This window comes from Scyliorhinus torazame, chromosome 5 (genome assembly GCF_047496885.1).
Source record: "Scyliorhinus torazame isolate Kashiwa2021f chromosome 5, sScyTor2.1, whole genome shotgun sequence".
In the NCBI taxonomy this organism is placed as follows: domain Eukaryota; kingdom Metazoa; phylum Chordata; class Chondrichthyes; order Carcharhiniformes; family Scyliorhinidae; genus Scyliorhinus; species Scyliorhinus torazame.
The window spans coordinates 151,191,156-151,206,368 of record NC_092711.1 but is presented as its reverse complement, the minus strand read 5'-3'; the positions used below and the strand labels follow the sequence as shown (position 1 = coordinate 151,206,368).

General features: G+C 45.1%; 1 protein-coding gene across 1 annotated transcript in view; it reads left to right on the top strand.

Annotated features, from left to right (window-relative positions):
* The window catches only part of LOC140422059 (uncharacterized), a 222,637-nt gene that overhangs the window by 130,644 nt on the left and 76,780 nt on the right, over positions 1–15,213 (top strand). The gene's annotated exons all lie outside the window — the stretch shown is intronic.

Here is a 15,213-nt window from a genome sequence, read left to right as displayed (position 1 = left end):
AACTGACAGAATGAACACAATGCTGTTCTGGGTGTAATTGAGAGTAGCAACAATAACAGCAGAATCCAACCCCTGTAATCACTTGTGACCTTGTTGGTGTCTCAGCAGGTACAAGGAAACACAGAATCCCTTCCCACATTGAGTGCAGGTGAATGCTCACTCCCCGGGGTGAACTGGCTGATGTCTCCGCAGGGTGGATAAATGTCTGAATCCCTTCCCACACTGAGAGCAGTTCAATGGCCTCTCCCCAGTGTGAACCCTCTGGTGTGTCTGCAGGGTGAATGACTAACTGAATCCTTTCCCACACTGAGAGCAGCTGAATGGCCTCTCCCAGTGTGAATGCACCGATGAGCTTCCAGTGCAGATGGGGCTTTGAATCTCTTCCCACAGTCCCGGCATTTCCACTGTTTCTCCATGTTTTGGGTCTCCTTGTGTCTCTCCAGGTTAGACAATTGAAGCCTTACCCATACAGAGAACACGTGTACAGTCCCTCCCCTCTGTGAAGCTCTGTAACTGGTTGAAGCTCTTTCCACAGTCAGTGCTCTGGAACACTCTCACTCGGGTGCGTGTGACCCAAAGAATCAAGTGACTGTCAGATCAAGATGTGATGTTTGGGATTTCTGTCTGTAATTCCTCCTTTTCTAATGTCCTGGAAAAACAATTTACAAAATACATCACTGTCAGTACAGGATAGAAACTCAGAACAGACAGTTCTAGTTTCTCTGGAACATTCTTTCCCCTCTCATTCCCCAAAAGCTGTAAATCTCCATCCCACACACTCTCCCTCCATTCTCACTCAGCTGTATTTAATATTAACCGTCCCAATTCTCCTGAAGGTGCTGATTCAGGCTGATTGACAGATCCCTGCTCACTGCTTCGTGTCCTGGACACAGATCATAACAAATAGGAACTGCAGTTTGGCCCATTAAACTTGCTCAACCCTTTATTTGTCGAATGAGGAATGGTTGAGGACTCTGGGTCTGTACTCGTTGGAGTTTAGAAGGATCAGGGGGGATCTTATTGAAACTTACAGGATACTGCGAGGCCTGGATAGAGTGGACATGGAGAAGATGTTTCCACTTGTAGGAAAAACTAGAACCAGAGGACACAATCTCAGACTAAAGGGAGGATCCTTTAAAACAAATGTGAGGAGGATTTTTTTCCGCCAGAGGTTGGTGAGTCTGTGGAACTCTTTGCCGCATTTGAGTTTTCCTCATTTGGGAAGGCCCACGTGCCTCGGACACTAACGACATGGCAGGTAGGGACAAGCACCGCCATCAAGGTAGCGGATTTAATTGGATATTATCGACCAAGGCCAAATCACTGCGTGTCTTTAAGACAGAGATAGATAGGTTCTTGATTAATAAGGGGATCAGAGGTTATGGGGAGAAGGCAGGAGAATGGGGATGAGAAAATATCAGCCATGATTGAATGGCGGAGCAGACTCGATTGGCCGAGTGGCCTAATTTGGCTCCTATGTCTTATTAGTGTCACAAGTGGACTTACATTAACGCTGCAATGAAGTTACTGTGAAAATTAAGGCTGAACCTATCCAACCTTGGCTCCCTTACACAATTGAAATCCCCACCACCCCCTCCCATAATCAGCTGGTGAGAATCCAAATCCTAGATTTGACCATTTTGAAGGCAGTGCTGGATAGATTCTTGATAAGCAAGGGAGTGAAAAGTTATCGGGGGGTTGGGAATGTGGAGTTGAGGTTACAATCAGATCAGCTGTGAACTTATTGAGGGGAGCCTGCTCCACAGTTTGGTTGTGGGATGCAGAATGTATTGATCCCATAACCCGACTCATTCCACTTCCCTTTCTCTTTCCTCTTTTTGGAGGTCATATTTGGCTGATCCCACATGCTATTTACACTTCTGAACCTTTTGGTGTTTGCTGCTACACAAAATTGGGCTGCCCTAAAATTCGGCCTCTTCAGTGAACCTCTGAGCACCTGGGACAAAACTGAATAGAACTGACCCCCCCTAAAATTCGGTCGGTTAAGAAAGCCTCAATCATTGTATTAAGTTGATCTTTTCTCTACACCTTGCTATAGCTGTAACATTATATTCTGCAGTCTCCACTTCCTTCCCTATTTACGGTATGCATTGTTTGTACTGCATGCAAGAAACAATACTTTTCACTGTATCCTAATACATGTGACAATAATACATCAAATCAAATCAAAAAAAGTACATCATCATCAAAACATATACACAAGGGCAGGCAAAGAATTATGCAGTCAATAGGAAAGACAATCTGGCGGGTGTCTATTCTGCACTGGTTCCCTGCTCACTGAAGGGATTTGGTTCTTCTTGACCTTGGATGTCCTCTTCGGGGCTTCAGAAGATGTCTCTCCCCTGGAAGGTGTTATAGTCTCTTTTGCAGACAGAAGATTAGGAGCAGCAAGGGGATCTTCAGCAATCTCGGTTTCTGCGGATTGACCAGAAGTCGCAGTCACATGATCAGATAGTATGGATGGCGGTTCATCCTGAGGTAGTCCTAGCACACATGGTACTGGCACATTGATGGGTGTCACTAACAACTGATCTGTGTCGTCTCTACACTCGCTCATCTTCAGTTTGCACAGTGTGGGAGACAGGGCCAGTTTCAGACAACACAGTTACAGGGACCCTCTTCTCGCTGGTGGTGCAGCTGCACACCAAAATCTGCTCTCCTTGTTCAAAAAAGCATCGGTCCTTGAAGGTTTTCAGTGCATCTTCAAGGACTGGACAAACCTTTCGGCTGAACCATTTGTGGATGGGTGGTGAGGTGCTGATTTTATGTGTTGGATACCACTCATCATTAGATAGTTCTCAAACTCCTGAGCTGTGAATTGTGGACTGTTATCACTCACAATTTGTTCTGGTTTCCCAAATCTGGTGTGAAAATCACATCGGGGTTTTTGATGGTTTGTTCCGCAGTTGTTGATTTCATTAGGACCACCTCAGGCAATTTGGAATGTGTATCTATGACAACCATCAACATGTGCCCCTCGTATGGCCCTGCAAAGTCAATGTGTAACACCATGGTTGAAGTCTCCCTGCTGCCAATGAAGGAAAACATTTTGTGGCCCAAAATCGTTAAGGGCCTGTGGGCTGTTAGCAATGTGAAGTGACGACCACAGAGATATTGGTGAAATCTTCTCGCACCATAAATAATACTCAGTGCCTCCTTCTCCAACTGGGCATAATCTGATTCAGCACTTGTTAATGTATGTGACAAAAGCTATTGGTCTTTCTTCCCCTGAAGGTGGTATGTGTGACACCACCATCCCAACACCGTACGGCGAGACATCATTGGTAAGTTGTGGTGGTAACTTTGGGTTGAAATGGACCAACACTCCTGAATTCTTCAGTGTTTCTTTAACTGATTGATGTGCTTTTTCACACTCTGCTGTCCATTGCTATGCTTGTTTGATGCACAACTAATTAGGTCATGGTTTAAGCAGGGTTGCTCGCTTTGAATCAAATTTCTCATATTGGTTAATTAACCCGAGGAATGATCTTAACTGTGTTACATTCATTGGTCATGGATCCTCCATGATAGCCTCCATCTTCTTAGCTGCCTTCTCTTAGAATGGTGAGCAAATGTGGATATTCAGCCTCAACATTCATTTGCAAATAAGCCTGCAATAGGTCGATTTTACTGAATTTCTGTCCTCCTGCTAGGCCGGTGAACAAAGCCTCAATCAACAGTAGCAGGTATTGATCCGCACATAAAACCAGATTGATGGTAGTTTTAAAATCTCCGTAAATGCGTATAGTTCCGTCCTGCTTCATTACAGGCACAATAGAGGCTGCACAACCACGAGCGGTGATGAGTTGACTAGTAGTTAATTAACACACTAATCTTCAAATAACACATTTGGTTAATATAAGATCCGATGGTTCAAAAAGACAACTTGTGGAAAACAATAGCTTTCTTTCTTACTAATTCAGCAATGAGCCTTATTCTTGACACAGACTTTGACAGAAAATGATGTCATGCAGTTTAATAAAATTAGGAAATATTCTTTGTTCAAATAATGTCTGGTGGCCCTGCTGTTTCTTGGAACATTTAGGTGCAATGTTATTTTTAAAAATACATACATCTATGTTAGCTTCCTTGACCTTGTTATTTATGACAGTGAATACGTTATTAAAGTGATTGATTTTTAAAACTAAAATTGATCACCGAAGACCTACAGCCAGTTTGCTAAATTACAACGGTGATTACACTTCATTGGCTGTGAAACATTTTAGAACGTCCTGTGCAAAATGTTAAATTGTCCAGGAATTAGATTTATTACACTCCATTCCTTCATCAAGATGATTAATAAAAATTTAATCTTCAATTTCTGTGATACCCATATATTTGACACCATTTTGAAAACTCTTGTGAAAATCCAAACACAGTGTCCTGAATGATTTGATTAAAAACACAGCGAGTTGTTGTGATTTGGAATGTGCGCCTGAAAACAGCGCAAGAAGCAGTTTCAACTGTTGTCTTTCAAAAGGGAACTGGACAGATTCTTGAACGGACAGGAAAATTGCAGGGTGATGGTTTTAATTGGATAGCTCGGCCAAAGCATGAGCCGGTTTGGCAGAATGGCCTCCTGTGCACTCTGAGCTTCGTTTGCAGTTAAACCGAGTGGTAATGAGCTGGAACCCATTTCCTATGAGGCCGGGAGAAGCCTAGATGACAGAATGGTTATAAATGGAATTTGGATCAATACTTTAGGGAAATAAACCTGCAGGGATATCGGGATAGAATGGGGAAATAGAACTGACTGGTTTGCTCGACACAGAGCCAGCATGGCCTGGTTCCGAGTGGCTCCATTCTCTACCCTCATAAACCTACACACTAAAGAGAGAAATTTCATCAGCTCCAGTCTCTCCAATTGAAAGCAGAAACGCATCTGAATCCAACCATTGTTATCACTTGTGAACTCGTGGTGTGTCAGCAGGTGGTGTGAGTGAGTGAATCCCTTCCCACACTCAGTGCAGGTGAACAGGCTCTCCCCGGTGTGAACTCGCCGATGTCTCAGAATGCCGGACGACATTTTAAATCTCTTTGCGCAGTGAGAGCAGCTAAACGGTTTGTCCTCGGCGTGAATACGCTGGTGGACCCTCAGACTGCAGCATTTTTGAAGCCGTTCCCACATTCCGAGCATTTAAAGGGTCTTTCATTAGTGTGAGTGACCTGGTGTACAAGCAGGCTGGATGACTGAGTGAATCACTGCTTATACATGGAGCAGGTGAATGGCCCCTCCCCAGTGTGAACTCGCTGGTGTCCGCAGGGCCGGTGCATCACTGAATCACTTCCCGCACTCAGAGCAGATGGATGGCCTCCCCCAGTGTGTACCCGCTGATGTGTCACTAAGTTGGAAGAATTCCTAAATCTCTTCCCACAACTGGAGCAGGTGAATGGCCTCTCACCGGTGTGAACTCGCTTGTGTATCTGTAGATAAGTTGACCGATTGAAATCTTTTCCACACTCAATGCAGGTGAAGAGCCTCTCCACAGTATGAACTCGTCAGTGTGTCGGTAAGTTGGATGAATGACTGATTACTTCCCACATTCAGGACAGGTGAACGGCCTTTCCCCAGTGTGACTGCGGCAAAGAATCTCCAGCTTAGATGGGGCTGTGAATCCCTTCCCACATAGAGAGCAGGTGAACGGCCTCTCTCCGGTGTGAATGCGATGATCCGTTTCCAGCACAGATGGAGATCTGAAACCCTTCCCAGCCACCACATTTACACGCTTTCTTCATGATGTGGATGCATTTGTGACTGCAGGTTGGACAATCAGCTCAAATGTCATCCACACACACAACACATGTACGGTCTTTCCCCACTGTGAAGAATGTGATAAATTTCTTCTGCTTTTTAATTAGTTAAAGCTCTTTCCACAGTCAGTGCACTGGGACACTCTCACTCGGGTGTGTGTGTCTTGGTGCTTTTCCAGCCACACTGGTGATTAAAATCTTTTGAAGCAGACAGAACAGAAAACATTTCTCCTTCCCGCTTCAAAGGCCGATGATATTCCGTTCTCAAGGAAACGAGTGGATCTATCAGATTGAGACATGATATTTGAGATTTCTGTCTGTAATTCTTCCTCTTCTAATATCCTGGAAAAACAATATACGAAAGTTATCACTTTCAGAACAGGATAGAGATTCAGAACAGACAATTCTAGTTTCTCTGGAACATTCTTTCCTCTCTCATTTCCCAAAAGCTGTAAATCTCTATCCCACAAACTCTCCTTCCATTCTTACTCTACTGTATCTAATATTCACCCTTCCAATTCTCCTGAAGGTGCTGATTCAGGCTGAGTGACAGATCCCTGCTCACTGCTTCCTGTCCTGGACACAGAAACATGAAAATTTAAATGCAGGCTGCCAGACAAATATATGTCTATATTACTGGACTAAAAATCATAGAATCTACTGTGCAGAAGGAGGCCATTCGGCCCATCGAGTCTGCACCGGCCCTTACATAGAGCACCCTACTCAAGCCCACGTCTCTACCCTGTCCCCGTAACTGCCACCCAGTAACCCCCACTTAATCTTTTTAGACACTAAGGGCAATTTAGCATGGCCAATCCACCTAACCCAAACGGCTGCATGGTACCACAGTTGTTAGTACAATTGCTTCCCCGCTCCAGAGTCCCAGGTTCGATTCCTGACTTGGGTCACTGTCTGTGCAGAGTCTGCATGTTCTCCCCGTGTCTGCATGGGTTTCCTCCGGGTGCTCTGGTTTCCTCCCACAGTCCAAAGATGTGCAGGTTAGGTGGATTGGCCATGATAAATTGCCCTTAGTGTCCAAAAAGGTTTGATGCGGTTACTGGGTTACGGGGATAGGGTGGAGGAGTGGGCTTAGCTAGGGTGCCCTTTCCAAGGGCCGATGCAGACTCAATGGGCCAAATGGCCTCCTTCTGCACTGAAAATTCTATGATTCTGCATCTTTGGACTGTGGGAGGAAACCCACGCAGACACGGGGAGAACGTGCAGACACCGCACAGACAGCAACCCAAGCTGGGAATCGAATCTGGGACCCTGGAGCTGTGAAGCAACTGTACTAACCACTATGCTACCGGGTTGCCCCTAAAAAATGTGTTCTGCCTCTAAAAATTTGGTTAACATACAGACTTGATTCCCTTTCTTCCCTTTCAATTGCTGCAAATCACCAATTGAAGGTCAGAATAAGAAAATGAATGGAAAGGAGAGGAAATAAAGTATTTTACTCACAGATGTTGGAGACACAAGTAGGTTTCAGTCTGTGTGAAGGTAAATCTTCGTTCAAACAAAGCCCGCGCTCTGATTGGCTGGAGGACTAGAGTTCCATTGGTTGCCGGCTGCCTGAAAATGATGTCACGTGGTGCTGGAAGAACTTTTGATTCAAGGAACGCGGACAATTTAGCCAATGGGATTAGCACAATCCTGCACATGCGCAGCTGCCACTCTCCCTTGGACATGCAGTCCCGGGCTGCCCGCCCGTGAGGCGGATAGAGTGGTTTACCCAGCGTGGGGCATTGTGGGAGGCCCGGCCGCCATTGCTGACCCGGAGCCCAGTCTCCTGGATTGGAATGAAAAGCGTCACTCTGACACAACGTACATATGGCTGGTCACTGTATTTGATTGTGACGTCCCCCCTTAGCAAAACAGTTTATTAACTTCAGGTGTAAAGATTTAGATACCTAGATGACATATTGGGAAGGGCAATGTGTGAATGTGAAACTGAACCCGAGACTCAGCACCTTTAGGGGAGGAGAATTGGGGAAAAGCAAAATAACATAGTGGGATGAATTCGTGTCACAATCAATAGGGAGTGTGTGGGTGACAGAGATTTATTGATTAAGAGGGAGAAGGTTTCTGCTGTTGTTGTTGCTGTTCAGGACCAAACCTTATTCATTTGAAAGGTTGGGGCTCGTTTTTGCTGATTTTAGAGACCACTGTAACTGGGCTGTAGTTTAATGCTCTGGATTTAAGTCTAATGAACCAGATTTGCATTGAACTCCCTGTATCATGTCCTTGATGTGGGATAGTTGGAACTCTGATTTGCTGGGTTAACAGTGTATCTTTAAGAACTGCTGTTTGTGTCCTCTCCTTATTCATTCAGGGACTCCCAGCTGAAATTATTTTACAAAACAGTTCACGTTCAGCATCGCACCCAAACAAATCCCAGGTGTGGATTTGACAATTCCAAGTCTGAAATGTTTCATTGATTGAAATGACATAGAATAGATATTGAAGAAACATGCCATTCGGTTCACCTGGTATGTTATGGCTTTGATACTTCACACATGGTTCCTCCCAGTCTTACTCATGTTCACTGTCAGTCAGGGCTCAGTGGGTTACACTCCTACCTCTGAGTTCCAAGGTTCTGGGCTCATGCCCCCATTCAGGACTGGAGAACTACACTCAGGGCTTACACTGCAGTGCTATACTGAGGTAGTGCTGCTGTGTTGCTGTTACCATCCTTCAGATGAGATGTTAGTGAGGCCCAGTTTACCTGCTTGGTTAGATTTAAAAGACCTCATGTTATTTTTGAGATGAGCAGGGGAATTGTCCCGGTGTTCTGGTCAATATTTATCCCTCAATCACGAACAACAGCACAAAAACAAATCTTCTGCTCATTATCACACTGCTCTTTCTGAGGTTTTGTTAATTGTCGGTAGGTTGTAAGAAGGTACAGAAATTAGTGTGAAAAATGTGCAGATGGAATATAAGGCAGGAGGAATAGAGAAGCAGTATCCTATTTAAACGGAGAGAGATTACAATACTCAGTGTTACAGAGGGATCTGGGTGTCCTGGTAAATGAATCACAAAAAGTTGGTGTGCAGGTACAGCAAGTGATTAGAAAAGCAACTGGAATATTAGCGTTTCTCACAAGGGGAAATAGAAGCTACAGCTGTGCAGGGCATTGGTTAGACCACATCTGGAATATTGTGCACTGCATCTTCTCCTTGTTTGAAAAACAAAGATATAATTGTGTTAGCTGCAGTTCAGAAAAAAATCACGCGACTCATTCCTGGGATGAGGGGCTTCTCTTATGAAGAAAGGTTGAACATGTTGGGCGGACTTTAGATGAAGGAGAGGTGATCTTAATGAAACATTTACAACCCTGAGGGGATTTGATAGGGTAGAAATCAGGAGGATGTTTCCAATTTTGGGAGAGACTAGAACCAGGGGACACCGTTTATCAATATGGGGTCCACCATTCAGACGGAGATTGGGGAGAATATTTTTCTCTCAAAGGGTCTTTAGTCTGTGGAATTCTCTTCCCCAGAGAGCAATGGGGCCGGGTCATTGAATATATTCAGGGCAAAGTTGGACATATTATTAACAGAGGAGACAAGGGTTATGGGGGTGGAACAGGAAAGTGGAGTTGAGATCACAACCAGATGAGCCATGATCTTATAGAATGGGGCAGCAGGCTCGAAGGGCTGACTGGCCTACTCCTGTTCCTATGTTCCTATCCGGTTGTGCCTAAATTTGCTGCCACGTTTCCTACATCACAACAGTGACTAAACCTCAGAAAGTACACAATTGGCAGCAAAATGCATCGAGAATTCCAGTGGCTCTGAAAGGTGTTATATAAATTCAAGTCTTTTTTTTCATCTGCAAATCCCTCTGTTCCTTTCTCTTTCATGGACTTATCCAGCTTCTCCTTAAAGTCATGCACACATTGACACTCAAATTGATAAAGGAACTAAAGGCGACATGAGGGAAACCTGTTTTACAGAGCGATGGGTGAGGATCTGGAAGGTTCTGATGAGAGTGTGGTGGAGGCAGATTCAATCGCCGTTTTCAAGAGAGAATTGGGTAAATGCTATAAAGGGAAATAATTTGCAGGGTTATGGGGGAAAGGCAAGGGAGTGGCGCTAGCTGAGCCGCTCTTCCTGAGAGGTGACAGACACAATGGGCTGAATGGTCTCCTTCTGTGCTGTGAGCATTCTGTGATTCTATGCTGCAAATAGTGGGATCTCCATGATCCATCAGGAAGTTATGGAATCGGGAGAATCGAGAGTCCCTCAAGTGTTGCCCCTCCCTGTCTGGATCAGGTTAGATGCATAGCCATCAGACAACATCCTTCTCCCTCTCCAACTACGAATCTCTGTCCCCCACAAACCACATTAATCACTTTGAACTTGAACAGAAGGAGCTATCTGGCAGAAGGGAAACCAAATTCAAGGAGACCCAGCAGAGTGGTGTTGAAATCATACAATGAGATAGGAGATGAATCAATCTTGCTGCCGATGGTACAGAATGTCCAGCAGAGGCAGTGTAGATGGAGCCAGATGTCCAATCTGGGCCAGAGCCTTGTATGTGATGCTGCTGGATCAATGTTAAAACGGCAGACTGAGACTGTGCAGTACAGCAAGGCAATATTACTGGTTTCACAAACCAGAGGCCATGTCACATCACCCTCACTCTCCACACTACGTTTGACAAAGCACCTATAGTCCTCATCCGGTGCCCCCGAGATTGTTGAATGTCTCAGCCATTGTGAATAGAAAGGAAGGCTGTGGGGCTCTTTGGCTCAGCAGACAAGCAGAATCCTGTTGAATAGCCTGGATGTGAAATGCAAATGGCTTTTGTACAGCTCTCTTTGAATTTTGTCTGTGTGGCCCACAATGTGTCTTCGGGGGTCTTCAGGGATAACGAGGTGCAAGTTTTCTATCTACTACCAGGTCGCTCCTTTTGTTTGAGAGCATCTCTCTTAAACAGACATAGATTCAGTCATTTTTGTGTCTTTGTCCAGTGACCATGTCTCTACACAGGCTGTGATCGTAGTCCCTCAACATGTCACACAATCTTATCAAAACGTCACAGGGGGTGTCTGCCTCATGAGCTCAGCGTATCTCTCCCTTTATGCACATATGTCAGGCAGCATCTCGGATTTTATGTGCTAGATTCTCCACTGTCAGGATTCTCTGTTCCTCCAGCAGCACATCCACTCCCAGGGATTCTCCAATGGCGTGGGGCTGCCCACAATGGGAAGTCCCATTGGCCAGCTGGCAGGACAGAGAATCCCGCTGCCGGCGGGGCGCCGCACCATAAAACTGGTGCAGCGGGACAGAGAATCCCACCCATGGTTTTCCTTTTAAGGTTCAGAGGTAATTGATCAAAATATTGTCAAGAAAAAGGCAACTTATTCATCTCATCTACACGTCCCTGAATCTCACTGGAATATAGGTGGACACCAGATTGATACATTCCAGTTAACTACACCCAAGGTGAGTTATTCTAATTCCTTTACTGTCCAGGACAATCAAATATTCCCATCTGATCCCAGGTATTAGCATATTCTGTTTGTTTATTCTTTATTGTCGATGTCAGGCTGGGGTTGTTCACCTTGGAACTGAGGGGAGATTTGATAGAGGTGGACAAGGTTATGACAGGTTTAGGTCAGGTGGATAAAGAAAAGCTGTTCCCATTAGCTGATGGGACAAAGATAGGGCCGGGGGGGGGGGGGGGGGGGGGGAGGCGGGGGGGGGGGGGGGGGGGGGGGGGAGGCGGGGGGGGGGGGGGGGGGCACAGATTTTAGGATTTGGGTAAGTGATACAGGGGGATGTGAGGGAGAATATTTTTACACAGCGAGTAGTAATGACCTGGAACTCACTGCCCACGAGGGTGGAGGAATTGGAGATAACAACCAATTTCAAAATGAAATTGATGGGCACTAGAAGGAAATAAACTTGCAGGGGAACGGGGACATCGAGGGGGAATGGGACGGACTGGATTGTTCTACAGATTCAGCATGGACTCCAGTTACTGAATGGACCATGTTGAAGGTAACTTTGTGACATTGAACCCGAATCTGTGCAGCTGTTGATCAAAACGAACAACATTTTCATCAAATATTTCTGACTCCTGACCAATGGGAAAAGTCAGTGATGTGGAGATGCCGGCGTTGGACTGGGGTGAGCACAGTAAGAAGTTTTACAACACCAGGTTGAAGTCCAGCAGGTTTGTTTCGATGTCACTAGCTTTCGGAGCGCTGCTCCTTCCTCAGGTGAATGAAGAGGTATGTTCCAGAAACATATATATAGACAGATTCAAAGATGCCAGACAATGCTTGGAATGCGAGCATTAGCAGGTGATTAAATCTTTACAGATCCAGAGATGGGGTAACCCCAGGTTAAAGAGGTGTGAATTGTCTCAAGCCAGGACAGTTGGTAGGATTTCGCAGTCCAGATGGTGGGGGATGAATGTAACGCAACATGAATCCCAGGTCCCGGTTGAGGCCGCACTCATGTGTGCGGAACTTGGCTATAAGTTTCTGCTCGGCGATTCTGCATTGTCGCGCGTCCTGAAGGCCGCCTTGGAGAACGCTTACCCGGAGATCAGAGGCTGAATGCCCTTGACTGCTGAAGTGTTCCCCTACTGGGAGGGAACATTCCTGCCTGGTGATTGTCGCGCGATGTCCGTTCATTCGTTGTCGCAGCAACTGCATGGTCTCGCCAATGTACCACGCTTCGGGACATCCTTTCCTGCAGCGTATGAGGTAGACAACGTTGGCCGAGTTGCACGAGTATGTACCGCGTACCTGGTGGGTGGTGTTCTCACGTGTAATGGTGGTATCCATGTCGATGATCTGGCACGTCTTGCAGAGATTGCCGTGGCAGGGTTGTGTGGTGTCGTGGTCACTGTTCTGAAGGGTGGCATCTTTGAATCTGTCTCTATATAAGTTTCTGGAACATACCTCTTCATTCACCTGAGGAAGGAGCAGTGCTCCGAAAGCTAGTGACATCAAAATAAACCTGTTGGACTTTAACCTGGTGTTGTAAGACTTCTTAATGGGAAAAGTGTTACCAGCTTCCCCACAACAAATTGAGCCAATCAGCTTGAAGCGTCTTCGAACGATGAACTAAAACTTGTATCAAACAGAGTGTCCTGGAACAGCTGGTACTCTGACCCCTTCCTGACCTTCACACCAGTTTTGTTTATTCTTAAAGCTACAGTACAGTATCTGACACGAAAAGAGACATGCCACTGAAGACATTTTGTCACCGAGCTTACATACAGTACAACTAATTAATCACACAAACGTGTTAATGAGGTGATGTCTAACTGATACTGATGGCTGACTCCAACTATTCTCCATGGAATCACTTTTCTTTTTAGTGACTACAATGTACTGACATCACCAAACCTAAACACGTAGAGCTTCCATACTCATCGATCCTCAAACAGGCTGAATGTGCCCCGGTGCCCAAAGTGGGGAGTCACAGGAACAGGGTACAGAGGAGCCAAAGAGAAACTATTTGGGTCCAGAACATTGTGAACATCCTTTTACTCTGATTGTCTTTGATCCTCAAGTCATTTTCTGCTTCTTTTTTTTAAAAACCATGTTCGGTTTCATTAATAAACTTGTATCAGGAAAAATATTTGATTTTTCTGGACTTTTCATGATTAGATTGATGCACTTTAGGAAAGTGGGTGAGGGGTTGACAGGCTCTTTAACAGAAAGTGAGACCCTCTGAGGTAATTGGCAAAGGAGCCAGAGGGGGAGATGAGATTTTATTTTATTTTTTGACACAGCGAGTTGTTCTGATCTGCCTGAAAGCAGATTCAATTGTATATTACCAAAGAGTAAATACTTGAATGGGAAGAATTTGCAGGGCTGTGGGGAAAGGGCAGAGCAGTTGGATGAATGGCAGAGTCCTTTCAAAGAGATAGCAGAGGCACAATGGGCTGAATGGACTCCTCCTGCAGCCTGTGAATCTGAGCCTCCTGTTTTTGTGCAGGTTAAAAGGGACAGATTTCATTGCAGCCTCTTCCCTATATATGTATTTAAAGAGATGGGTTTCTCTTTAGCTCTGAGTGACCGATATAACAATCAGTTGGAGGCCCATATGCCAGTCAGTCCTCCAGCACCTTCCTGTCTCTATTAGTGCAACGCCCATGGCAGTTTCCCAACAGGGGCACAGGCCCCATTATTCTCAGCTAAACCGGGCAGGAGATACAGAAGTCTGAGAACACGCACAAAGACTCAAAAACAGCTTCTTCCCCGCTGTTACCAGACTCCGAAATGTCCCTCTTCTGGACTGACCTCAGTAACACAATACCCTGTATGCTTCATCCGATGCCGGTGCTTATGTAGTTACATTGTATACCTTGTGTTGCCCTATTATGTATTTTCTTTTCTTCCCATGTACTTAATGATCTGTTGAGCTGCTCGCAAAAAAATACTTTTCACTGTACCTCGGTACACGTGACAATAAACAAATCCAATCCAATCCAATTCAGCCCACATCTCCGTCTCCTGCCTGTCATTGACATGACCAATACACAGACAAGTGCCCGAGGTTCAATGGGAAGTTAAAACTTGTGTCTCGAAATCAACACGTCAACATTTGTCAGTCAAACATGTTATTTATACTGGGATTTTTATTAGATTTAGGCACTGGAGGCAAAGGGTGGGGATTTTAAAGGGTAACTTTCCCTTTCTAACTTTGTATTGTCGAAAGCGTGAGCCATGGCTCAGTGGGCAGCTCTCTCACCTCTGAGTCAGAAGGTCCCAGTCAGGGACCTGTGGACAAAAAACAGTTCCAACATTCATCATTCCAGCACGGAGGGAGTGCTGCACTGTCAGAACAGCATTCTTTCAAATAAGATGTTTAACTGAGGCCCTGTCTGCCCATCTCAGGTGGGTGTAAAAGTGCCCACAGCCACTATTTTGAAGAAGAGCAGGGAAGTTACCCCAATGTCCCGGTCAATATTTATCCCTCAATCAACATCACTAAAACCAGATCATCTGCTCATTGTGACATTGCTGTGTGTGGGATCTTGCTGTGTGTAAATTGGCTGCAGTATTTCCTACATTACAACAATGACTACACTTCAAAAGTATTTCATTGGCTGTAAGCACTTTGGGACGTCCTGTGGTTGTGAAAGGTGCTATACAAATGCAAGTTTTTAAATTGAAGGTTTCTGTTATCTGATGTTGTTATCTGGAACTTAATTGATTTCAGCCACCCCCAACTTACCATTTAATAAAGTCACTTTGGTTCAGACAATACTTTAACCAATTAAGACAAAATCAGAATTCTCTGGGTAGCAAATTAAAAAATAACTTTATTAGATGAAAATGTTTACTGAACAACTTTCAGACATTGACTTTTACAACTTCATGTGGGTGATCAGTCTGTAGAAGCATAACCCTCTCTGGCTCCTTCTTTGACAGTAATTCTTGTAGAATTCAGCCTCGGGAGTCTGGCT